The sequence below is a fragment of the Loxodonta africana genome, chromosome X (assembly GCF_030014295.1).
Source record: "Loxodonta africana isolate mLoxAfr1 chromosome X, mLoxAfr1.hap2, whole genome shotgun sequence".
Taxonomy (NCBI): Eukaryota; Metazoa; Chordata; class Mammalia; order Proboscidea; family Elephantidae; genus Loxodonta; species Loxodonta africana.
The window spans coordinates 83,656,994-83,684,763 of NC_087369.1; the positions used below are offsets into that span (position 1 = coordinate 83,656,994).

The window sequence follows — 27,770 nt, forward strand, 5'->3', positions numbered from 1 at the left end:
AACACGTCCAAAGTACGTGAGACAGTCTTGCCATCCTTGCTTCCTTAGGAGCTTTCTGGCTGTACTTCTTCCAAGGCAGATTTGTTTGTTCTTCTGGCAGTCCATGGTATATTCAACATTCTTCACCAACACCATAATTCAAAGGCATCAATTCTTCTTCAGTCCAAATAGGAAAACAACAAATGTTGGCAAGGTTGTGCAGATATTGGAACATTTGTCCACTGCTGGTGGGAATGGAAAATGGTACAGCCTCTGGAAAAGTTTGGCAGTTCCTCAAAAAGCTGAACGGTTCAACATAAAACTACCATATGACTCAGAATGTCCACTCCTGAGTGTATACCGAAGAGACTTGAAAGTAGCAACGCAAACAGACACATGTACACCAGTGTTCACTATTGCTAAACAGCAGAAACAATCTAAATGTCCATCAACAGACGAATGGATAAACAAAGTGCTATATACAGTGAAACCTGTGAAAGCCGGAACTTGTATAAGGCAGAAACATGTCAGAGAAAGAAAGCTCAAATATTTTCCATTAAAACGAGTGACAGAAAAGCGGTAAGGCTGCAGCCTGTCAAAGGCAGAAAACTTGTGAGACCTGGGAAAACAAAGCAGATCCATCGAGTTCCAGCTGTCACAGGTTTCACTGTACATACAATGGAATATTAGTAAGCCATGAAAAGAAACAAAGTCCTGATACATGCTACAACATGACTGAACCTTGAAAACATTATTCTGAGTGAAGTAAGTCAATCACAAAAGGACATATATTATATGATCCCACTTACATGAAACATCTAGAACAAGTAAATGTATAGAGACCAAAGCTTATCAGTGATTACCAGGCACAGGAGGGAAGAGGGGAAGGGAAGTCACTGTTTAGAAAGGCATTGAATATGGATTCACAGTAATAGAAAAATTTGGCAAAGGATACTGGTTGGACAAAATGATTAATGTAATTGGTATCACTGAATTGTGTGTGTAAAAAAATGTTGAATTGGCAAATGCTACACTATATATATTTTTATAACAATAATAAAGTAAAATACAAACTAAGATACCCACTTGACAATATCTCACGTAAAAAAATACACAATGAGCTATCATCTCACACATACTAAGATGGCTATGACTAAAAAAAAGTAATGGAAAACAAATGGTCTTGGTGAGAATGTGGAAAAATAGGAAGCTCCATCCATTGCTGTTGAGATTGTAAAATGATAGAGCTTCTGTGGAAAACATTATGGTGGTTCCTTAAAAAGTTAAACATAGAATTACCACATGACCCAGCAATTCCACTTCTAGGTATATACCCAAAAGAATTGAAAACAGGAACACAAACAGATATGTATACACCGATGTTCATTGTAACTCTACTCACAACAGTCAAAAAATGGGAACAGTCTAAATGTCCATCAACAAATGAATAGATAAAGAAAATGTGGTACATACATACACTACCATATTACTCAGCCATAAAAAGAATTGAAGTTCTGATACTTGCTACAGTATAGATGTACCTTGAAAACATTGTACTGAGTGAAACAAGTCAGTCACAAAAGGGCAAATATATGATTCCAATAATATTAAATATCTAGAATAAGCAAGTATATACAGACCTAAGTTTATTAGTGGTTGCCAGGTGTCATGGATTGAATCGTGTCCTCAAAAAATATGTGTATCAATTTGGTTAGGCCATGATTCCCAGTGTTGTGTGATCATCCACCATTTTGTCATCTGATGTGATTTTCCTGTGTGTTGTAAATCCTATCTCTATGACGCTAAAGAGATAGAATTAGTGGCAATTACGTTAATGAGGCAGGACAATCTAAAATATTAGATTGTGTCTTAAGCCAATCTCTTTTGAGATATAAAAGAGAGAAGCAGAGAGACATGGGGACCTCATACCACCAAGAAACAAGAGCTAGGATCAGGGGTCCTTGTGCTGAGAAGCTCCTGAACCAGGGGAAGACTTTTGACAAGGACCTTCTTCCAGAGCCAACAGAGAGAGAAAGCCTTCCTTTGGAGCTGATGCCCTGAATTTGGATGTGTAGCTTACTAGACTGTGAGAGAATAAATTTTTTTTGTTAAAGCCATCTACTTGTGGCATTTCTGTTATAGCAGCACACTAGATGACTAAGACACCAGTGGTGGGCTGGAAAGAGGGGGAAAGAGGGCTCATTACTTAAGGGAAAATGAGCTTCTGTTAATGGTTATGGAATAATTTGAAAATAAGTAATAGTAATAGTAATGATTGCACAACATGATGAATATAATTAATGTCACTGAATTGTACATGTGAACAGTGTTGAAATGGTAAATGTTTTGTTACATATATAACATAATAAAAGTTGCTTAGCACATTAGACACAGTCAATAAATGAATATTAACTATTGTTATTATAAAAGAATGATCAAAGGACTTGGATAGGCATTTCAACAAAAAGGATATATAAATGGCCAATAGGTACACAAAGAGATGGTCAACATCATTAGCCAATTAAACCCAATGCCTTCAAGTCAATTCCAACTCATAGCGACCATATAGGACAGAGTAGAACTGTTCCATAGGGTTTCCAAGGAGTGGCTGGTGGATTTGAACTGCCTACCTTTTGGTTAGCATCTGAACTCTTAACCAATGTGCCACCAGGACTCCTGTTAGCCATTAGAGAAATGCAAATCAAACTCATAATGAGATACCACTTTACCCCACAGTAGTTCAGAGCTACAGGCTGGTGGCTTTCCGGCTGTGGCAGTGCAGCAGGGGGGTTGGTGGGGTATGGGGCTAGGTCCGAGAGAGAAAGAAAAGAAAGAGAGAGAGAAAAGAAAGAAACCTGGCAGCGTGATGGGGCCTGGTGAGTGGGAGCAGGGCAGACCTGAGGGCCGGTTGGAAAGGAGCAGATGTGATGTGTGGAGCTAAGTGGGAGGGAGAAAGAAATAAGAGAAACAAAAGGAAAAAACAAAAATGGCATAGCAGGAACCAGCAGATTGGGGTGAAGCGGACCCAGGGCAGTCGTGGGCAGGTGGTTCCCCAGCCAAGGTAGCAAGGCGTGCCCTAGTAGAATGGGCTGAAGGTAGTGTATGGGGGCTAGGTGGGAGGAAAAAAAGAAAAGGAAGAAAGAGAAACATAAAAGAAAAAAAAACAATGGTGGCATGGCAGAAGCCTGCTGGTAGGTGTGAGGCAGATCCAGGGAGGCCGTGTGCAAGTGGCTCTCCAGCTGAACAGTGTGGTATGGCCCGTTGAGAAGGAGTGGACACAATACATGGGGCTAGGTAGGAGGGAGAAAGTAAAGGAAGGAAAGGAAAGAAAAAAACAATGGCTTGGCAGGAAACAGCTGGTGGGGGCAGGGGAGACTCAGGATGGCAGTGAGCCAGTGTCTCTTGGGCCATGTGGCCATGGCCCATTGGAGAGCAGTGGAGGCAGCATACAAGACAGGAGGGTGAGGGGTGAGAAAGCATATTTCTCTGGTTACCAGGTGCTCTATCTACTGTGAAGTTGCTTTCCATACTCCCTGTCTAGGGTCATTGCTGGCTGTACCCCAACATGACAAAGCAGTGCTGTATTAGCTGGCAGGGGACTTCCACTCTGTAGCTCTCCTCATTCTATGTTCTCAGTCAGATTCTTCTTCCATGTGGTACTTGATCTAGTCCTTTATCCTTTCATTTGATGCTTAGGGTTTCAGGACTGACATTTGTTTCTGTTTTACTTAGTTTTTTGGGTCTTTGCTGCAGAAAGACAGCATGGTGCTTCTGTCTATAGCACTATGTTGGCTCTGCCTCAGATCCTAAAACCTTATGGATATGTAAAAGATTCAGAATAACCAAAATGATACTGAAAAAGAATAAATTTGGTGAACTCACAAATACCAACTTCACCACTAGAGAAGAGGCAACACCACTACTAATAAAGGTATTTCAGAGCATAGAAAAGGATGGAACACTCCAAAACTCATTCTATGAAGCCAGCATAACCCTGATACCAAAATAAGGTAAAGACACCACAAAAAAGAAAATTACACACCAATATTCCTCACAAACTTAGACGTAAAAATCCTCAACAAAATTCTAGCCAATAGAATTCAACAACATATCAAAAAATAATTCACCATGACCAAGTGGGATTCATACTAGGTATGCAGGGATGGTTCAACTTTAGAAAAACAATTAATGTAATCCATCACATAAATAAAAGACAAGAACCACATGATCTTATCAATTGATGCAGAAAAGGCATTTGACAAAGTTCTATACACATTCATGATAAAAAAAACTCTCAGCAAAATAAGAATAGAAGGAAAATTCCTCAACATATAAAGGGCATTTATACAAAGCCAACAGCCAACATTATCCTAAATGGAGAGTCTGAAAGCATTCCCCTTGAAAATGGGAATCACACAGGGATGCCCTTTATCACCACTCTTATTCAACATTGTGTTCAAGGTCCTAGCCAGAGCAACTAGGCTAGAAAAAGAACTAAAAGGCATCCAGATTGGTAAGGAAGAAGTAAAAGTGTCTCTATTTGCAGATGATATGATGTTATACACAGAAAACCCTAAAGAATCCTCAAGAAAACTACTGGAACTAATAGAAGATTTCAGCAAAGTATTAGTATACAAGATAAACATACAAAAATCGGTTGGATTTCTCTACACCAACAAAGACAACATCAAAGAGGAAATCACCAAATCAATAATATTTACAATAGCCCAGAAGAAGATAAAATACTTAGGAATAAATCAAACCAGAGATGTAAAAGACCTATACAAAAAAAAAAAAAAAACTATAAGACACTACTAAAAGAAACCAAAAGAGACCTACATACATGTAAAAACATACCTTACTCATGGAGAGGAAGACACAAAATTGTGAAAATGTCTATTCTACACAAAGCAGTCTATAGATACAATATAATCCTGGTCCAAGTTCCCATGGCATTTTTTAATGAAATGAAGAAACAAATCACCAACTTCATATGGAAAGGGAAGAGGCCTCAGACAAGTAAAGCATTACTGATAAAGAAGAACAACGTGGGAGGCCTCACTCTACCTGATTTTAGAACATATTATACCACCACGGTAGTCAAAACAGCCTGGTACTGGTACAACAACAGATACATAGGCCAATGGAACAGAATTGAGAATCCAGACATAAATAATTCATACACTTATGAGCAACTGATATTTGACAAAGGACCAAAGTCCATTAAATGAGGAAAAGACAGTCTATTTAACAAATGGTGCTGGCATAACTGGATATCCATCTGCAAGAAACTGAAACCAGGCCCATACCTCACACCATGCACAAAAACTAACTGAAAATGAATCAAAGACCTAAATATGAAATCTAAAATAAGAAAGATCATGGAAGAAAAAACAGGGCAAACACTAGGAGACCTAATATATGGCAGAAACAGAATACAAAACATTACTAAGAACACACAAACACTAGAAAAGAAACTAGATAACTGGTAGCTGTCTAAAGACATCACCAAAAGAGTAAAAAGACAACCTACTGACTGGGAAAAAAAATTTGGCTACGAGATTCCAATCAGGGTCTAATCTACAAGATATTGCAAAACCTCAATAACAAAAAGACAAATAACCCAATTAAAAAATGGGCAAAGGATATCAACAGGCACTTCATCAAAGAAGACATTCAGGCAGCTAACAGATAACATGAGGAAATGCTCACAATCATTAGCCATTAGAAAAATGCAAATCAAAACTACAATGAGATACCATCTCACCTCAAGAAAGCTGGGATTAATCCAAAAAACACAAAATAATAAATATTGGACAGGTTGTGGAGAGACTGGAACACTTATACACTGCTGGTGAGAAGATAAAATGGTATACCACTTTGGAAATCGATTTGGCGCTTTCTTAAAAACCTAGAAATAGAAGTACCATACATTCCAGCAGCCCCACTTCTTGGAATTTATCTTAGAGAAATAAAAGCCATCACACAAATAGATATACCCACAAGCATGTTCATTGCCACACTGTTCACAATAGCAAAAAAATGGAAACAACCTAGGTGCCCATCAATGGATGAATGGATAAATAAGTTATGGTATATTCACACAATGGAATACTACGCAATGGAATACTGTAAAAAGGTAAAGAACAACGATAAACCCATGAAACACTTCATAACATGGAGGAATCTGGAAGGCATTACACTGAGTGAAATTAGTCAGTTGCAAAAGGACAAATATTGTATGAGACCACCATTATAAGAAGTCAAGAAAACGTTTAAACACAGAAGAAAACATTCTTTGATGCTTACGAGGGTGGGGAGGGAGGGAGAGGGGTATTCACTAACTAGATAGTAGACAAGAATTATTTTAGGTGAAGGGAAGGACACCACACAATACAGGGGAAGTCAGCACAACTGGACTAAACAAAACGCTAAGAAGTTTCCTGAACACAACCAAACACTTCAAGGGACAGAGTAGCAGGGGCAGGGGCCTGGGGACCGTGGTTTCAGGGGCCATCTAGGTCATTCGGCATACAAAGTTTATTAAGAAAATGTTGTGCATCCCACTTTGATGAATGGCGTCCGGGGTCTTAAAAGCTAGTAAGCGCCCACCTAAGATACATAAATTGGTCTCAACTCACCTGGAGCAAAGGAGAATGAAGAACACCAAAGGCATAAGGAAAATATGACCTCAAAAGAAAGAAAGGGCCACATAAACCAAAGACTCCATCAGCCTGAGACTGGAAGAATTAGATGGTGCACAGCTACCACCAACAACTACCCTGACAGGGAACACAATAGAGAATCTCTGATGGAGCAGGAGAAAAGTGGCATGCAGACCTCAAATTCTAGTAAAAGGACCAGATTTAATGGTCTGACTGAGACTGGCAGGACGCCAGAGGTCATGGCCCCCTGACTTTCTGCTAGCCCGAAACTAAAACCATTCCCGAAGTCAACTCTTCAGATGAAGATTAGACTGGACTATAAGACATAAAATGATACTGGTGAGAAGTGTGCTTCTTAGCTCAAGTAGACACATGAGGCTATGTGGGCAGCTCCTGTCTGGAGGCAAGATGAGAAGGCAGAGGGTACAGGAGTTGGTTGAATGGACACGGGAAATACAGGGTGGAGAGAAGGTGTATGCCGTCACATTGCAGGGAGAGCAACTAGGGTTACATAACAATGTGTGTATATGTTTTTGTATGAGAAGGTGACTTGAATTGTAAACTTGGACTTAAAGCATAATGAAATAAATAAAAAGAGACACCATTAACAAAGTAATGAAAGAAGCCACCAACTGGGAGAAAATATTTATATGTCATATCTGATAAAGAGGATCTATTCAGAATATATAAAAAGATGCTTAAAAATATGTATATATATATAAAGATGCTTATAACTCAATAATCTAATTTTTCTTTTTTTTTCAAATTGTGGTGAAAACATACACACCAAAACATCTGTCAACACGACTCCCACGTTACACATTGCAATTCATGTTATGCCACCATTACTGTCCTCATCCAAAACATTCCACCACCATCAATATAAACTCAGTGTTCCCCAAACCAAAAACTCCCCTTTCCCCCCTCCCTCCAACCGTTGTTAACCATGAATAATCTTTGTGGTTTTTTTTATATTTGCTTATTTCATATAAGTGAGATGTCATGGATTGAATTATGTCCCCCCGCCAAAATGTATGTATCAATTTGGCTGGGCCGTGATTTCCAGTATTGTGTGGTTGTCCTCCATTTTGAGATTGTCTTTTTATGTTAAAGAGAATTAGGGTGGGATTGTAGCACCCTTACCCAGGTCCATTCCTGATCTAATGTAAAGGCAGTTTCCCTGGGGTGTGGCCTGCATCACTTTTTATCTCTTGAGAGATAAAAAGGAAAGGGAAGCAAGCAGAAAGTGGGACCTCATACCAGCAAGAAAGCAGTGCCGGAAGCAGAGAGTGTCCTTTGGACCTGAGGTTCCTGGGCTGAGATGATTCCAGACCAAGGGAAGACTGATGCATCACAAGAAACTTCTTTCAGAGCTGACACAGAGAGAAAGCCTTCCCCTGGAGCCAGTGCCCTGAATTCGGACTTCTAGCCTACTGAGCTCTGAGAGAATAAACTTCTCTTTGTTAAAGCCATCCAATTGTGATATTTCTGTTATAGCAGCACTAGATGACTAGGACATGAGATCATACAGTATTTGTCCTTTTAGACTGACTTATTTTTTTTATTGTGCTTTAAGTGAAAGTTTACAAACCAAATCAGTCCCTCATACAAAAACTTATATACACCTTGCTACATACTCCCAATTGCTCTCGCCCTAATGAGACAGCTTGCTCCCTCCCTCCACTCTCTCTTTTCCTGTTCATTTCTCCAGCTTCTAACCCCCTCTCATCTCCCCTACAGGCAGGAGATGCCAACATAGTCTCAAGTGTCCACCTGATCCAAGAAGCTCACTCCTCACCAGCATTCCTCTCCAACCCATTGTCCAGTCCAATCCCTGTCTGAAGAGTTGGTTTTGGGAATGGTTCCTGTCCTGGGCCAACAGAAGTTCTGGGGGCCATTACCACCGGGGTCGTTCTAGCCTCAGTCAGACCATTAAGCCTGGTCTTTTTACGAAAATCTGGGGTCTGCATCCCACTGCTCTCCTGCTCCCTCAGGGGTTCTCTGTTGTGTTCCCTGTCAGGGCAGTCATCGGTTATAGTGGGCACCATCTAGTTCTTCTAGTCTCAGGCTGAATGTAGTCTCTGGTTTATGGGGACCTTTCTGTCTCTTGGGCTTTTAATTACCTTGTGTCCTTGGTGTTCATTTCTCTTTGATCCAGGTGGGTTGAGACCAATTGATGCATCATAGATGGCCTCTTGCTAGCGTTTAAGACCCCAGACACCACTCTCCAAAGTGGGATGCAGAATGTTTTCTTAATAGATTTTATTATGCCAATTGGCTTAGATGTCCCCTGAAACCATGGTCCCCGAACCCCCGCCCCAGCTACACTGGCCTTCGAAGCATTTAGTTTATTCAGGAAACTTCTTTGCCTTTGGTTTAGTCTAGTTGTCCTGACCTCTCCTGTATTGTGCATTGTCTTTCCCTTCACTTAAAATGGTTCTTATCTGCTATCTAATTAGTGAATACCTCTCTCCTACCCTCCCTCCCTCCCCCTTCTTATAACCATCAAAGAATATTTTCTTCTCTGTTTAAACTATTTCTCGAGTTCTTATAATAGCTGTCTTATACAGTGTTTGTCCTTTTCGCAACCAATTTCACTCAGCATAATGCCTTCCATATTCCTTCATGTTATGAAATGTTTCACAGATTCTTCACTGTTCTTTATCGATGTGTAGTATTCCATTGTGTGAATATACCATAATTTATCTATTCATCCCTTGATGGGCACCTTAGTTGCTCCCATCTTTTTGCTATAGTTAACAGTGTTGCAACAAACATGGGTATGCATATATCTGCTTGCGTAAATGCTCTTATTTCTCTAGGATATATTCCAAGGAGTGGGATTGCTGGATCATATGGTAGTTCTGTTTCTAGCTTTTTAAGGAAGCGCCAAATCGATTTCCAAAGTGTTTGTACCATTTTACATTCCCACCAGCAGTGTATAAGTGTTCCAGTCTCTCCAACATTTATTATTTTGTGTTTTTTGGATTAATGCCACCCTTGTTTTTTTTTTGTTGGAGTGAGATGAAATCTCATTTTAGTTTTGATTTGCATTTCTCTAATGGCATTTCCTCATGTATCTGTTAGCTACCTCAATGTCTTCTTTAGTGAAGTGTCTGTTCATGTCTTTCGCCCATTTTTAATTGGGTTATTTGTCTTTTCGCAGTTGAGTTTTTGCAGTGTCATGTAGATTTTAGAGATCAGGCGCTGATCAGAAATGTCATAGCTAAAAACTTTTTCCAGTCTGTAGGTAGTCTTTTTACTCTTTTGGTGACGTCTTTGGATGAGCATAACTGTTTGCTTTTTAGGAGCTCCCAGTTATCTAATTTTTCTTCTGCACTGTTAGTAATGTTTTGTGTACTGTTTATGCCATGTATTAGGGCTCTTAACCTTGCCCCTATTTTTTCTTCTGTGATCTTTATCGTTTTAGATTTTATATTTAGGTCTTTGATCCATTTTGAGTTTGTTTTTGTGCATGGAGTGAGTAATGGGTCTTGTTTCATTTTTTTGCAGATGCATATCCAGTTATGCCAGCACCATTTGTTAAAAAGACAGTTTTTTCCCCATTTAACTGTTTTGGGGCCTTTGTCAAATATCAACTGCTCATATGTGGATGGATTTATGCCTGGATTCTCAATTCTGTTCCATTGTTCTATGTATCTGTTGTTGTACCAGTACTAGGCTGTTTTGACTGTCATGGCAGTATAATAGGTTCTAAAATCAGGTAGAATCAGGCCTCCCACTTTCTTCTTCTTTCTCAGGAATGCTTTACTTATCTGGGGCCTCTTTCCCTTCCATATGAAGTTGATGATTTGTTTCTCCATCTCATTAAAGAATGTTGTTGGAATTTGGATCGGAATTGCACTAAATGTATAGATCACTTGTGGTAGAATAGACATTCTTATAATGTTAAGTCTTTCTATCCATGAGCAAGGTACATTTTTCAACTTATGTAGGTCTCTTTTGGTTACTTGCAGAAGTGTTTTGTAGTTTTTTTGTATAAGTCTTTTACATGTCTGGTAAGATTTATTCCTAAGTATTTTATTTTCTTGGGGGTACTGTAAATGGTATTGATTTGGTGATTTCCTCTTTCATGTTCTTTTTGTTGGTGTAAAGGAATCCAACTGGTTTTTGTACGTTTATCTTGTACCTCGATACTCTGCTGAACTCTTCTATTAGTTTCAGTAGTTTTCTTGAGGATTCCTTAGGGTTTTCTGTGTATAAGATCATATCATCTCCAAATAGAGGTAATTTTACTTCTTCCTTGCCAATCTGGATGCCCTTTATTTTCTCATCTAGCCTAATTGCTCTGGCTAGGACCTTCAGCACAATGCTGAATAAGAGTGTTAATAAAGGGCATCCTTATCTGGTTCCCGATCTCAAGGAGAATGCTTTCAGGCTGTCTCCATCTAGGATGCTGCTGGCTATTGGCTTTGTATGAATGCCATTTATTATGTTGAGGAGTTTTCCTTCTATTCCTATTTTGCTGAGAGTTTTTTCATACATAGGCGTTGAACTTTGTCAAATGCCTTTTCTACATCAATTGATAAAATCATGTGATTCTTGTCTTTTGTTTTATTTATATGATGGATTACACTAATTGTTTTTCTAATGTTGAACCATCCCTGCATGTTGTTGTTAGGTGCCGTCGAGTTGGTTCCAACTCATAGTGACCCTATGCACAACAGAATGAAACACACCCCGGTGCTGCGCCATCCTTACAATCATTGTTATGCTTGAGCCCATTGTTGCAGCCACTGTGTCAATCCACCTCGTTGAGGGTCTCCCTCTTTTCCACCGACCCTGTACTTTGCCAAGCATGATGTCCTTCTCCAGGGACTGATACCTCCCAACAACATGTCCAAGTATGTAAGACGCAGTCTCGCCATCCTTGCTTCTAAGGAGCATTCTGGCTGTACTTCTTCCAAGACAGATTTATTCGTTCTTCTGGCAGTCCATGGTATATTCAATATTCTTCACCAAGGCCACAATTCAAAGGCATCAATTCTTCTTCGGTCTTCCTTATTCATTGTCCAGCTTTCACATGAATATGATGAGATTGAAAATACCATGGCTTGGGTCAGGCGAACCTTAGTCTTCAAGGTGGCATCTTTGATCTTCAACACTTTAAAGAGGTCTTTTGCAGCAGATTTACCCAATGCAATGTGTCTTTTGATTTCTTGACTGCTGCTTCCATGGCTGTTGATTGTGGATCCAAGTAAAGTGAAATCCTTGACAACTTCGATCTTTTCTCCGTTTATCATGATGTTGCTCATTGGTCGAGTTGTGAGGATTTTTGTTTTTTTTATGTTGAGGTGCAATCCAAAGTGAAGGCTGTGGTCTTTGATCTTCATTAGTAAGTGCTTCAAGTCCTCTTCACTTTCAACAAGCAAGGTTGTGTCATCTCCACATCACAGGTTGTTAACCAGTCTTCCTCCAATCCCGATGCCCCGTTCTTCTTCCTATAATCCAGCTTCTTGGATTATTTGCTCAGCATACAGATTGAATAGGTATGGTGAAAGAATACAACCCTGGCGCACACCTTTCCTGTTTTTAAACCAATCAGTATACCCTTTTTCTGTCCGAACAACTGCCTCTTGATCGTGCATAGGTTCCTCATGAGCTCAATTAAGTGTTCCGGAATTCCCATTTTTTGCAATGTTATCCATAATTTGTTATAATCCACAGAGTTGAATGCCTTTGCATAGTCAATAAAACACAGGTAAACATCCTCCTGTTATTCTCTGCTTTCAGCCAGGATCCATGTGACACCAGCAATGATATCCCTGGCTCCATGTCCTCTTCTGAAAACAGGCCTGAATTTCTGGCAGTTCCCTGTCACTATACTGCTGCAGCCGTTTTAGAATGATCTTCAGCAAAATTTTGATTGCATGTGACACTAATGATATTTTTCTATAATTTCCACATTTGGTTGGATCACCTTTCTTGGGAATAGGCATAAATATGGATCTCTTCCAGTCAGTTGGCCAGGAAGCTGTCTTCCATATTTCTTGGCATAGACGAATGAGCACCTCCAGCGCTACGTCCATTTGTTGAAACATCTCAATTGTTGTTCCATTAATTCCTGGCGCCTTGTTTTTCACCAACGCCTTCAGAGCAGCTTGGACTTCTTCCTTCAATACCATCAGCTCCTGATCATATGCTAACTCTTGAAACGGTAGAAATCGACTAATTCTTTTTGGTATAATGACTCTGTGTATTCCTTCCGTCTTCTTTTGTTGCTTCCTGCATCATTTAATATTTTCCCCATAGAATCCTTCACTACTGCACCTCGAGGCTTGAATTTTTTCTTCAGTTCTTTCAGCTTGAGAAACGCCGAGCATGTTCTTCCCTTTGGTTTTCCATCTCCAGCTCTTTGCACATGTCATTATAATACTTTACTTTGTCTTCTTCAGCCACCCTTTGAAATCTTCCGTTCAGTTCTTTTACTTCATCAATTCTTCCTTTTGCTTTAGCTGCTCAACGTTTGACAGCAAGTTTCAGATTTCCCTCTGACATCCATCTTGGTCTTTTCTTTCTTTCCTGTCTCTTCAATGAACTCTTGCTTTCTTCATGTATGATGTCCTTGATGTCATTCCACAACTCGTCTGGTCTTCGGTCACCAGTGTTCAATGCATCAAGTCTATTCTTCAGATGGTCTCAAAATTCAGGTGGGATATACTCAAGGTCATATTTTGGCTCTCGTGGACTTGCTACAATTTTCTTCAGTTTCAGCTTGAACTTGCATGTGAGCAATTGGTGGTCTGTTCCACAGTCAGCCCCTGGCCTTGTCCTGACTGATGATATTTAGTTTTTCCATCATCTCTTTCCACAGACATAGTCAATTTGATTTCTGTGTGTTCCGCCTGGGGACATCCTTGTATATATTCGCCACTTATGTTGGTGAAAGAAGGTATTTGCAATGAAGAAGTCGACTCAAAATGAGAAGAAACAGCTGCAAACATCCATTAATAATCGGAACCTGGAATGTACAAAGTATGAATCTTGGAAAATTAGAAATCAACAAAAATGAAATGGAACACATAAACATTGATATCATAGGCATTAGTGAACTGAAATGGACTGGTATTGGCCATTTTGAATCGGACAATCATATAGTCTACTATGCTGGGAATGTCAACTTGAAGAGGAATGGCATTGCATTCATCATCAAAAAGGACATTTCAAGATCTATCCTGAAGTACAATGCTGTCAGTGTTAGGATAATATCCATACGCCTACAAGGAACACCAGTTAATGTGACTATTATTCAAATATACGCACCAAGCACTAGGGCCAAAGATGAATAGAAGATTTTTATCAGCTGCTGCAGTCTGAAATTGATTGAACATGCAACCAAGATGCATTGATAATTACTGGTGATTTTAATGCAAGAGTTGGAAACAAAGAAGAAGGATCAGTAGTTGGAAAACTTGGCCTTGGTGATAGAAACAATGCAGGAGATAGAATGATAGAATCCCTGCATACCTGGTATGAATCCCACTTGGTCATGGTGAATTATTTTTTGGACATGTTGTTGAATTCTATTGGCTAGAATTTTGTTGAGGATTTTTGCATCTAAGTTGATGAGGGATACAGCTCTGTAATTTTCTTTTTTTGTGGTGTTTTTTTTACCTGGTTTTGGTATCAGGGATATGCTGGCTTCATAGAACGAGTTTGGGAGTATTCCGTCCTTTTCGATGCTCTGAAATACCTTTAGTAGTAGTGGTGTTAATTCTTTTCTGAACATTTGGTAGAACTCTGCAGTGAAGCTGTCTGGGCCAGGGCTTTTTTGGGGGTGGGGGGAGTTTTTTAATTACCTATTCAATCTCTTCTTTTGTTATGGGTTTATTCAGTTGTTCCACATCTGTTTGTGTTAGTTTAGGTAGGTAGTGTGTTGCTAGAAATTCACCCATTTCTTCTAGGTTTTCAAATTTGTTAGAGTTCAATTTTTCATAGTAGTCTGATATCATTCTTTTAATTTCTGTTGAGTCTGTTGTAATATCACCCATCTCATTTCTTATTCGGGTTGTTTGCTTCCTCTACTGTTTTTCTTTTGTCAGTTTGGCCAATGGTTTACCAATTTTGTTGATTTTTTCAAAAAAACAGCTTTTGGTCTTGTTAATTATTGCAATTGTTTTTCTGTTTTCTATTTCATTTAGTTCTGCTCTAATTTTTATTATTTGTTTTCTTCTGGTTTCTGAGGGTTTCTTTTGTTGCTGTTTGTATTTGTTCAAGGTGTAGGGATGATTCTTTGATTTTGGTTCTTTCTTCTTTTTGTATGTGTGTATTTATTGATAGAAATTCACCTCTGAGCACTGCTTTTTCTGTTTCCGAAAGGTTCTGATAGGAAGTGTTTTCATTCTTATTGGATTCTATGAATTTCTTTATTCCATCCTTAATGTCTTCTATAATCCAGTCTTTTCTGAGCAGGGTATTGTTCAGTTTCCAAGTGTTGGATTTCTTTTCCCTTCTTTTTCTGTCATTAAACTCCACTTTTACGGCCTTATGGTAAGAGAAGATGCTTTGTAATATTTCAATGTTTTGGATTTTGCTAAGGCTTGCTTTATGACCTAATATGTAGTCTATTCTAGAGCATGTTCCATGTGCACTTGAAAAGAAAGTATACTTGGCTGCTATTGGGTGGAGTGTTCTGTGTATGTCTATGAGGTCAAGTTGGTTGTTTGTGGCATTTAGATCTTCTTTGTCTTTCCTGAGCTTTTTTCTGGATGTCCTGTCCTTCAGTGAAGGTGTGTTGAAGTACCCTACTATTATTGTGGAGGTATCTATCTCAGTTTTCAATACTGATAGAGTTTGTTTTATGTATCTTGCAGCCGTCTTTGGGTGCATAAATATTTAATTTGGTTATACCTTTTTGGTGTATTGTCCCTTTAATCATTATATAGTGTCCTTCCTTATCCTTTCTGTTGGATTTAACTTAAAAGTCTATTTTGTCAGAAATTAATATTGCCACTGTTGCTCTTTTTTGATTGTTGTTTGCTTGATTTCTTGATTTATTTTTTCCATCCTTTGAGTTTTAGTTTGTTTGTGTCTCTAAGTCTAAGGTGTGTCTCTTGTAGGCAGCATATAGACGGATCATGTTTTTTAATCCATTCTGCCACTCTCTGTCTCTTTATTAGTGCATTTAATCCATTTACATTCAGCGTAATTATGGATAGGTATGAATTTAATGCAAACATTTTTGATGTCTTTTTTTGTGTGTTGTTGACAGTTTCTTTTTCCCACTTAATTTTATGGGCTGATTAGATTATCTTTATATATTTTATTTCTTTGTAGCACCTTTTCTACGACTACATTTCTTAGTCGCTCTTTATTATTTTAATGTTGTCTTCTTTTACATCATAACATTGCTGTTACCCAGTTTTGAGCGTTTTTTTTTTTAATCTTGATTTTTTTCTTTGATTTCACTGTCTGGGTTGACTTCTGGTTGCTCTGCCCAGTGTTCTAGACATGGGTTGATACCTGATACTATTGATTTTCTAACCATAGAACTCCCTTTCATATTTCTTGTAGTTTTAGTTTGGTTTTTATGAATTTCCTAAACTTCATTGTAGTTTTATTTGCATCTCCCTAACAGTCACTATGGAAAATCTGGTGTCTTAGTGGTTAAGTGCTATGGCTGCTAAGCAAAAGGTGAGCAGTTCGAATCTACCAGGTGCTCCTTGGAAACTCTAAAGGGCAGTTCTCCTCTGTCCTATAGGGTGACTATGAGTCAGAATCAATACAACAACAATGGGTTTTTTAATGTGTCTGTCAGTTTGTCCTACTGTGGGGGCTTGAGTGTTGCTGTGATGCTGGAATCTATGTCATGGTATTCAGATGCCAGCAGGGTCACCCATAGAGGACAAGTTTCAACTAAAGTTCCAGACTAAAATAGACTAGGAAGAAGGAACCATCAGTCTACTCCTGAAAAGAATTAGCCAGTGAAACTTTATGAGTAGCAGCAGAACATTGTCTGATATAGTGCTGGAAGATGAGCCCCCCCAGGTTGGAAGGCACTCAAAATATGACCGGGGAAGAGCTGCCTCCTCAAAGTAGAGTCGACCTTAATGAAGTGGATAGAGTAAAGCTTTTGGGACCTTCATTTGCTGATGTGGCATGATTCAAAATTAGAAGAAACAGTTGCAAACATCCTCTAATAATCAGAACTTGGAATGTACAAAGTGTGAATCTAGGAAAACTGGAAATCATCAAAAATGAAATGGAATGCATAAACATCGATATCCTAGGCATTAGTGAGCTGAAATGGACTGGTATTGGCCATTTTGAATTGGACGATCATATAGTCTTCCATGCTGTGCATGACAACTTGAAGAGGAATGGTGTTGCATCCATAGTCAAAAATAACATTTCAAGATCTATGCTGAAGAACAACGTTGTCAGTGACATAATATCCATACAACTACAAGGAAGAGCAGTTAATATGACTATTATTCAAACTTAAGCACCAAACACTAAGGCCAAAGATGAAGAAATTGAAGATTTTTATCAGCTTCTGCGGTCTGAAATTGATCGAACATGCAGTCAGTATGCATTGATAATTACTGGTGATTGGAATGCAAAAGTCGGAAACAAGAAGGATTGGTAGTTGGAAAATATGGCCTCAGTGTTGGAAACAATGCCAGAGATCGAATGATGGAATTTTACAAGACCAATGGCTTCTTCATTGTAAATACCTTTTTTCACCAACATAAATGGCAACACGGATCTTGCCAGATGGAACACACAGGAATCAAATTGACCACATCTGTGGAAAGAGATGATGGAAAAGCTCAATATCATCAGTCAGAGCAAGGCCGGGGCCAATTGTGGAACAGACCATCAACTGCTCATGTGCAAGTTCAAGGCAACACTGAAGAAAATCAGAGCAAGTCACGAGAACCAAAATACAACCTTGAGCTTATCCCACCTGAATTTAGAGACCATCTGAAGAATAAATTTGATGCGTTGAACACTAATGACCGAAGACCAGACGAGTTGTGGAATGACATCAAGGGCATCATACATGTAGAAAGCAAGGGTCATTGAACGACAGGGAAGAAACAAAAGTCCAAGATGGATACCAGAGGGGACTCTGAAACTTGCTCTCAAATGTCGAGCAGCTAAAGCAACAGGAAGAAACGATGAAGTAAAAGAACTGAAGATTTCAAAGGGTGGCTGGAGAAGACAAAGTAAAGTATTATAATGACATGTGCAAAGAGCTGGAGATGGAAAACCACAAGGGAAGAACATGCTTGGCGTTACTCAAGCTGAAAGAACTGAAGAAAAAATTCAGACCTCAAGTTGCAATATTAGAGGATTCTACAGGAAAAATATTAAATGATGCAGGAAGCAACAAAAGAAGATGGAAGGAATACACAGAGTCGTTATACCAAAAAGAATTAGTCGATGTTCAACAATTTCAAGAGGTAGCATATGATCAGGAACCGAAGGTACTGAAGGAAGAAGTCCAAACTGCACTGAAGGCATTGGCAAAAAACAAGGCTCCAGGAATTGACGGAATATTAATCGAGATGTTTCAACAAATGGATGCTGTGCTAAAAGTGCTCACTCTTCTATGCCAAGAAATATGGAATACAGCAACCTGGCCAATTGACTGGAAGAGATCCATATTTATACCTATTTTACAGAAACATGATCCAGGCGAATGTAGAAATTATCAAACAATACCATTAACATCACACGCAAGTGAAATTTTGCTGAAGATCATTCAAAAGCTGCTGCATCAGTATATCAACAGGTAACTGCCAGAAATTCAGGACAAATTCAGAAGAGGACATGGAACCATGGATATCATCACTGATGTCAGATGGATTCTGGCTGAAAGCAGAGAATATCAGAATGATGTTTACCTGTGTTTTTTTGACTATGCCAAGTTTTTCGACTGTGTGGGTCATATCAAATTGTGGATAACATTTTGAAGAATGGGAATTTCAGAATACTTTTGCTCATGAGGAACCTGTACACAGATCAACAGGCAGTTGTTTGGACAGAACAAGGGGATACTGAGTGGTTTAAAGTCAGGAAAGGTGTGCATCAGGGTCGTAGCCTTTCACCATACCTATTCAATCATAATCTGAGAAGCTGGACTATATAAAGAAGAACGGGGCATCAGGATTGGAGGAAGACTCATTAATGACCTGTGTTATGCAGATGACACAATCTTGCTTGCTGAAAATGAAGAGGATTTGAAGCACTTACTAATGAAGATCAAAGACCATAGCCTTCTGTATGGATTACACCTCAACTTAAAGTAAACAAAAATCCTGAAAACTGGACCAATGAGTGACATCATGATAAACAGAGAAAACATTGAAGTTGTCGAGGATTTCATTTTACTTGGATTCACAATCAATACCCATGGAAGCAGCAGACAAAAAATTAAAGGACGCATTGCATTGGGCAAATCTGCTGCAAAGGACCTCTTTAATGTGTTGAAGAGCAAAGATGTTACCTTGAAGACTAAGGTGCGCCTGACCCAAGCCATGGTATTTCCAATCGCATCATATGCATGTGAAACCTGGACAGTGAATAAGGAAGACAGAAGAATTGACACCTTTGAATTGTGGTGTTGGCGAAGAATATTGAACGTACTAGGGACTGTCAAAAGAACGAACAAGGAGACGGAGCCAAGGTGGCGGAATATACAGATGCTTCCAGTGAGCCCTCTTTACAACAAAGACCTGAAGAAACAAGTGAAACGAGTATATGTGTGAAAAGCTGGGAGCCCTGAGCATCAAAGGCAAGCTTAGACAACAAACTGAGGGGCGGGGGAAGAAGAGACTGTTCAGAAGTGGAGAGGAATTGCCGGACCTGAATCGCAGGAAGCCCACAGGCACCATTCCCAGAGTGGCAGCGGTGGTGGTGGGCTGGTACTAGCGTTCGCCTGCAGTTTCCTCGGGGAGAAGCAGCCAGCCACGCAGCCTACTCAGACCTCTGGAACCTGAGGAGAACAGCGCTCTCGGCAAAAGCTAAGTACTTGCCTATATTGTACCGCACCCCCCCACCCCAAGCCACTTTCAACAGCTGAATTCCTGGGCCTGAGATAGACCCTGGTGAGCACCTAGAGCCATCCTCCCTGCCTTGGGGAACGAAAAAATTTGCAATTGGGGGGAAAAGATAATTTGCTAGCTCCATTAACTGGGGGAGCTCAAGACAGAAGTGGCTCCTGTCCAGGCATAAACAGTCCGTGCACCTTGAACAACTTTCCCTTCTGCATGGACCTGTGTGGGCCTATTTTGGGAGAATAGGCCATTGTTGGCAAACTCCAACCATTTCTGTGGAGAGGTGGGTGTTTGATGTTTGACTTTGCTTTGCCTATTAAACAAGGTCCTCACCTACCCATATCAGGGACCTAAGGACTGGTAGCTCCACTCAGGTCACCCAGCCACCTGCGACAGGGGCCAAAAGATAACTGGTACCTCCCAGTCCTTACAACCAAAAACTTTGGGTGACCATGGTCCCTCTGCAGAACCCACCCACCAGCACTCTCTAGGGAACAGACACACATTTTCCTCAGAGACACTTGGGGGTCGGTTCTCGGCCCCCTGCCTTGTTCAGAGCATGACCCCCTGCTACAATCAGATACCGGTATGTACGCCAATCACCTCTGCACGCTTAAGACTGTAGGACAGAGCCTATACCACACACTTGATGATCAGCTACCTGGAAACCTGAGCTGAATTCATACAAGAAAACTGAATGGACTCCTAGACTGATATACTTGATAACAGCTCTAGCCAGCTGGGGACAGGACACCAGAGCTCCAAAGGCAAAAATAATCAAGCTAGCTCACTCAAGCAACCCATAGGGGTATACCAGAACAAAAGAAAGCAAGCAGCTATGACACAGTAAGCAAGCATAAATTAATACAATAACTTATAGACCCTCGCAGACAAGAGTCAATGTCCAGTCACATAAAGAAACAGACCATGATCACCTCAACAGGCTCTCAAAACAAAGAATCCAGGGATCTTCTAGATGAAAGTGCATTCCTGGAATTACCAGATGCAGAATAAAAAAGTTTAATATACAGAACCCTTCAAGACATCAGGAAGGAAATGAGGCGATACGCAGAACAAACCAAGGAACACACAGATAAAGCAGCTGAAGAAATTAGAAAGATTATTCAGGAACATAATGAAAAGTTTAATAAGCCGGAAAAATCCATATACAAACAGCAATCAGAAATTCAGAAGATTAACAATAAAATTACAGAAGCGGACAACTCAATAGAAAGTCAGAGGAGCAGAACTGAGCAAGTAGATGCTAGAATTTCTAAACTTGAAGATAAATCATTTGGCACTAATTTATTTGAAGAAAAATCAGATAAATGAATTAAAAAACGTGAAGAAACCTTAAGAATCATGTAGGACTCTATCAAGAGAAATAACTGACGAGTGATTGGAATACCAGAACAGGGAGGGATAACAGAAAATACAGAGAAAATTGTTGAAGATTTGTTGGCAGAAAACTTCCCTGATACTGTGAAAGATGAGAAGATATCTATCCAAGATGCTCATCGAACTCCACATAAGGTAGATGTTAAAAGAAAGTCACCAAGACATATAATAATCAAACTTGCCAAAACCAAAGATAAAGAGAGAATTATAAGAGCAGTGAGGGATAAATGAAAAGTCACCTACAATGGAGAGCCAATAAGAATAAGCTCGGACTACTCGGCAGAAACCATGCAGGCAAGAAGGCAATGGGAGGACATATTCAAAAAAATTGAAGAAAAAAATTGCCTGCCAAGAATCATATATCCAGCAAAACTGTCTCTTAAATATGAAGGTGAAATTAAGACATTTCCAGATAAACACGAGTTTAGGGAATGCGTTAAAACCAAAGCAAAACTACAAGAAATACTAAACGTAGTTCTTTTGTTAGAAAATCAATAATATCAGGTATCAACCCAAGACTAGAGCACTGGGCAGAGCAACCAGAAGTCAACCCAGACAGGGAAATCAAAAAAAAAATAAAAAAACAAAGCAAGATTATAAAAAAAAAGCCCAAAACAGGTTAACAGCGATGTTATTATTTAAAAGAAGACAACATTAATATAGAGGGACTAAGAAATGTAATCATATACTTTCCATATGGAGAGGAAGATACTGCAATACAAAGAAATAAAAGCTAGTTTTAAATATAGAAAAATATGGGCAAATAATAAGGTAAGCACAAAGGAGAAACACTATCCTACTCAACATAAAATACAAGGGAAAAATACAGACTCAGCAGAAACAAAATCAACAACAGCAAATATGAGGAAAGGACAATATATGAAGAAAATCTACACAGCACATAAAATCAAGTGGGAAAAAGAAACTGTCAACACACAAAAAAAGACATCAAAATGATAGACTAAATTCATTAAAAAATTAATAATTTTTTTTCCATAATTACCCTGAATGTAAATCGACTAAATGCACCAATAAAGAGACATAGAGAGTGGCATAATGGATTAAAAAACAAAATCTGTCTATATGCTGCCTACAAAGTTAAATCCATCATAAAGGATAAGGAAGGACACTATATAATGATTAAAGGGACAATATACCAAGAAGGTATAACCATATTAAATATTTATGCACCCAGTGACAGGGCTGCAAGATACATAAAACAAACTCTATCAGCATTGAAAACTGAGATAGATAGTTCAACAATAATAGTAGGGTACTTCAACACACCACTTTCACTGAAGGACAGGACATCCAGAAAAAAGCTCAGGAAAGACAAAGAAGATCTAAATGCCACAAACAACCAACTTGACCTCATAGACATACACAGAACACTCCACCCAATAGCAGCCAAGTATACTATCTTTTCTAGTGCACATAGAACGTTCTCTAGAATAGACCACATATTAGGTCATAAAGCAAGCCTTAGCAAAATCCAAAACATTGAAATATTACAAAGCATCTTCTCTTACCATAAGGCCGTAAAAGTGGAGTTTAATGACAGAAAAAGAAGGAAAAAGAAATCCAACACTTGGAAACTGAACAATACCCTGCTCAGAAAAGACTGGATTATAGAAGACATTAAGGATGGAATAAAGAAATTCATAGAATCCAATAAGAATGAAAACACTTCCTATCAGGACCTTTCGGAAACAGAAAAAGCAGTGCTCAGAGGTGAATTTCTATCAATGAATACACACATACAAAAAGAAGAAAGAACCAAAATCAAAGAATTATCCCTACAACTTGAACAAATAGAAAGAGAGCAATGACAGAAACCCACAGGCACCAGAAGAAAACAAATAATAAAAATTACAGCTGAACTAAATGAAATAAATAGAAAACCGAAAAACAATTCCAATAATTAACAAGACCAAAAGCTGTTTTTTTGAAAAAATCAACAAAATTGATAAACCACTGGCCAAACTGACAAAAGAAAAATGGGAGAGGAAGCAAATAATTCGAATAAGAAATGAAGGGATCGATATTACAACTGACCCAACTCAAATTAAAAGAATCATATCAGATACTAGGAAAAACGATACTCAAACAAATTTGAAAACCTAGAAGAAATGGATGAATCCCTAGAAACATACTACATACCTAAACTAACACAAACAGAGGTAGAACAACTAAAGAGACCCATAACAAAAGAAGAGATTGAAAAGGTAATCAAAAAACTCCCAAATAAAAAAGCCCTGGTCCGGACAGCTTGACTGCAGAGCTCTACTGAACTTTCAGAGAAGAGCTAACACCACTGCTACTAAAGGTATTTCAGAGCATAGAAAAGGACAGAATACTACCAAACTCATTCTATGAAGCCACCATATCCCTGATACCAAAACGAGGCAAAGACACGACAAGAAAAGAAAATTATAGACCTATATCCCTTATGAATGTAGATGCAAAAATCCTCAACAAAATTCTAGCCAATAGAATTCAACAACATATCCAAAAAATAATTCACCATGAGCAAGTGGGATTCATACCAGTTATGCAGGGATGGTTCAACATTAGAAAAACAATTAATGTAATCCACCACATAAATAAAACAAAAGACAAGAATCACATGATTTTATCAATTGATGCAGAAAAGGCATTTGACAAAGTTCAACATTCATTCATGATAAAGACTCTCAGCAAAATAGGAATAGAAGGAAAATTCCTCAACATAATAAAGGGCATTTATACAAAGCCAACAGCCAACATCACCCTAAATGGAGAGAGCCTGAAAACATTCCCATTGAGATCGGGTACCAGAGAAGGATGCCCTTTATCACCACTCTTATTCAACATTGTGCTGGAAGTCCTAGCCAGAGCAATTAGGCTAGACAAAGAAATAAAGGGCATCCAGGTTGGCAAGGAAGAAGTCAAAGTATCTCTATTTGCAGATGACATGATCTTATACATAGAAAACCCTAAGGAATCCTCCAGAAAACTACTGAAACTAATAGAAGAGTTCAGCAGAGTATCGGGATACAAGATAAACATACAAAAACCAGTTGGATTCCTCTACACCAACAAGAAGAACATTGAAGAGGAAATCACCAAATCAATACCATTTACAGTAGCCCCGAAGAAGATAAAACACTTAGGAATAAATCTTACCAGAGATGTAAAAGACATACAAAGAAAACCACAGTACACTTCTGCAAAAAACCGAAAGATACTTACATAAGTGGAAGAACATACCTTGCTCATGGACAGGAAGACTTAACATTATAAAAATGTCTATTCTACCAAAAGTGATCTATACATTTAATGCAATTCCAATCCAAATCCCAAGGACATTCTTTAATGAGATGAAGAAACAAATCACCAACTTCATATGGAAAGGAAAAAAGGCCCGGATAAATAAGGTATTACTGAAAAAGAAGAACAAAGTGGGAGGCCTTGCTCTGCCTGATTTTAGAACCTATTATACCACCATAGTAGTCAAAATAGCCTGGTAGTGGTACAACAACAGATACCTGGAGCAACGGAATGGAATTGAGAATCCAGACATAAATCCATCCACATATGAGCAGCTGATAATTGACAACGGCCCCAAAACAGCTAAATGGGGAAAAGAAAGTCTTTTTAACAAATGGTGCTGGCATAATTGGATATCCACCTGCAAAAAAAATGAAACAAGACCCATACCTCACTCCATGCACAAAAACATGCTTAAAATGGATCAAAGACCTAAATATAAAACCTAAAATGATAAAGATCGTGGAAGAAAAAATAGGGACAACGTTAGGAGCCCTAATACATGGCATAAACAGTATACAAAACATTATAAAGAATGTAGAAGAAAAACTAGATAACTGGGAGCCCCTAAAAAGCAAACAGCTATGCTCATCCAAAGACGTCACCAAAAGAGTAAAAAGACTACCTACAGACTGGGAAAAAGTTTTTAGCTATGACATTTCTGATCAGCGCCTGAACTCTAAAATCTACATGACACTGCAAAAACTCAACTGCAAAAAGACAAATAACCCAATTAAAAAATGGGCGAAAGATATGAACAGACATTTCACTAAAGAAGACATTCAGGTAGCTAACAGATGTATGAGGAAATGTTCACGATCATTAGCCATTAGAGAAATGCAGATCAAAGCTACAATGAGATTTCATCTCACCTCAACAAGGCTGGCATTAATCCAAAAAACACAAAATAATAAATGTAGGAGAGGCTGTGGAGAGATTGGAACACTTATACACTGCTGGTGGGAATGTAAAATGGTACAACCACTTTGGAAATCGATTATGCACTTCCTTAAAAAGCTAGAATTAGAACTAGCATAAAAAAAAATAGGATCCAGCAATTCAACTCCTTGGAATATATCCTAGAGAAATAAGAGCCTTTACATGAACAGATATATGCACACCCATGTTTATTGCAGCTCTGTTTACAATAGCAAAAAGGGGGATGCAACCAAGGTGCCTATCAATGGATGAATGGATAAATTATGGTATATTCACAGAATGGAATACTACGCATCGATAAAGAACAGTGAAGAATCTGTGAAACATTTCATAACATGGAGGAACCTGGAAGGCATTATGCTGAGTGAAACTAGTTCGTTGCAAAAGGACAAATATTGTATAAGACCACTATTATAAGAACTGGAGAAATAGTTTAAACTGAGAAGAAAACATTCTTTCGTGGTTACGAGAGGGGGGAGGGAGGGCGGCTCAGAGAGGGGCATTCAGTAATTAGACAGCACACAATACAGGGGAGGTCAGCGCAATTGGACTAAACCAAAAGCAAAGAAGTTTTCTGAATAAACTGAATGCTTCAAAGGCCAGCGTAGCAGGGGCAGGGGTCTGGGGACCATGGTTTCAGGCGACATCTAAGTGAACTGGCATAATAAAATCTATTAAGAAAACACTCTTCATCCCACTTTGAAGAGTGGCGTCTGGGGTCTTAAACGCTAGCAAGCAGCCATTTAAGATGCATCAACTGGTCTCAACCCACCTGGATCAAAGAAGAATGAAGAACACCAAGGACACAAGGTGATTAGGAGCCGATGAGACAGAAAGGGCCACATGAACCAGAGACTGCATCATCCTGAGACCAGAAGAACTAGATGGTGCCTGGCTACAACCAATGACTGCCCTGACAGAGAACACAACAGAGAACCCCTGAGGGAGCAGGAGAGCAGTGGGATGCAGACTCCAAATTCTCATAAGACCAGACTTAATGGTATGACTGAGGCTAGCAGGACCCTGGTGGTTATGGCCCCCAGACCTTCTGTTGGCCCAGGACAGGAACCATGTTCCAAGCCAACTCTTCAGTCATGGATTGGACTGGACAATGGGTTGGAGAGGGATGCTGGTGAGGAGTGAACTTTTTGGATCAGGTGGACACTTGAGACAATGTTGGCATCTCCTGCCTGCAGGGGAGATGAGAAGGTGGAGGAGGTTAGAAGCTGGAGAAGTGGACACGAAAAGAGAGTGGAGGGAGAGAGCGGGCTGTCTCGTTAGGGAAAGAGTAATTGGGAGTGTGAAGCAAGGTGTATACTCATAGCTCATAGCGACCCTACAGGGTCGCTATGAGTCGGAATCCACTCGAGGGCACTGGGCTTGGGCTTGGAGCAAGGTGTATATGGGTTTTTGTGTGAGAGACTGACTGGATTTGTAAACTTTCACTTAAAGCACAATAAAAATTATTAAAAAAAAAAAAAAAGAACAAGGCCGTCGCCGCTGCTACAGGGTGGAGACAGCTCTTGAGTCGCCTGGCGGCTTCTGTTGGCTCAGCGGCATGAGGGACTGGCCACCGCGCGTTGCCGGCCCAGCCCGGCCGAGCTTGTCCTGTGTCCCCCGTCTGGTCCGGGTGTCCTAGCAGCGCCCCGACGGCGACTCCGCTGGACGCGCGGACCGGGCCGGAGCCCGGGCCCCAAACCTGCGTTGTCCTGAGGCATTTGCTGTACATCTGCCGCGGACAAGTGGTGCGGGCTTCGGCTGAAGTTCCAAACAGCTGGGCATCCCCACAGCTAACTTCCCTGAACAAGTAGTAGATAATCTACCACCTGATGTATCCAGTGGCATTTATTATGGTTGGGCCAGTGTTGGAAGCGGAGATGTCCATAAGATTGTGGTGAACATAGGATGGAACCCCTACTACAAGAGTATGAAAAAGTCCATGGAAACTCATGCATACCTTCAAAGAAGACTTCTATGGGGAAATCGTCAATGTGGCCTTCGTGGGCTACCTGAGACCAGTAAACAACTTTGATTCTTTAGAGTCGCTTATTTCAGCAATTCAAGGTGATACTGAGGAAGGTAAGAAATGAGTAGATTTACCAGAACATTTGAAACTCAAAGAAGACAATTTCTTCCAGGTTCCTAAAAGCAAAATACTGAAGGGCCACTGCTGAAAAATCATCTTATTTATTCATTCACTGTTTTCTAGTATTTCACTGTTCATAACTCTGCAGTCTCATCTTGGTTGTATTTTAAAAATCTAACATTTTCCTTCAGTTGTGAATTAGTTTAAATGTTACAATGTAGTGGCTATATTATGCTTCAACTGTAAAACCCATCATGCCACACAGTACTAGGAAGATTAATTTAAAAATCAAGGCTCTTTTTTATGTATTATGTTAATAAAACTTTCAAATCTTTTCAAAACATGCCACTAGAAAGTTCTTATATTCTT

General features: G+C 39.4%; 1 pseudogene; it reads left to right on the forward strand.

Moving 5' to 3' along the window:
• Positions 1-420: 420 nt before the first annotated feature.
• Positions 421-27,755, forward strand: LOC135228941 (riboflavin kinase-like; annotated as a pseudogene).
• The last annotated feature ends 15 nt before the right edge of the window (positions 27,756-27,770 follow it).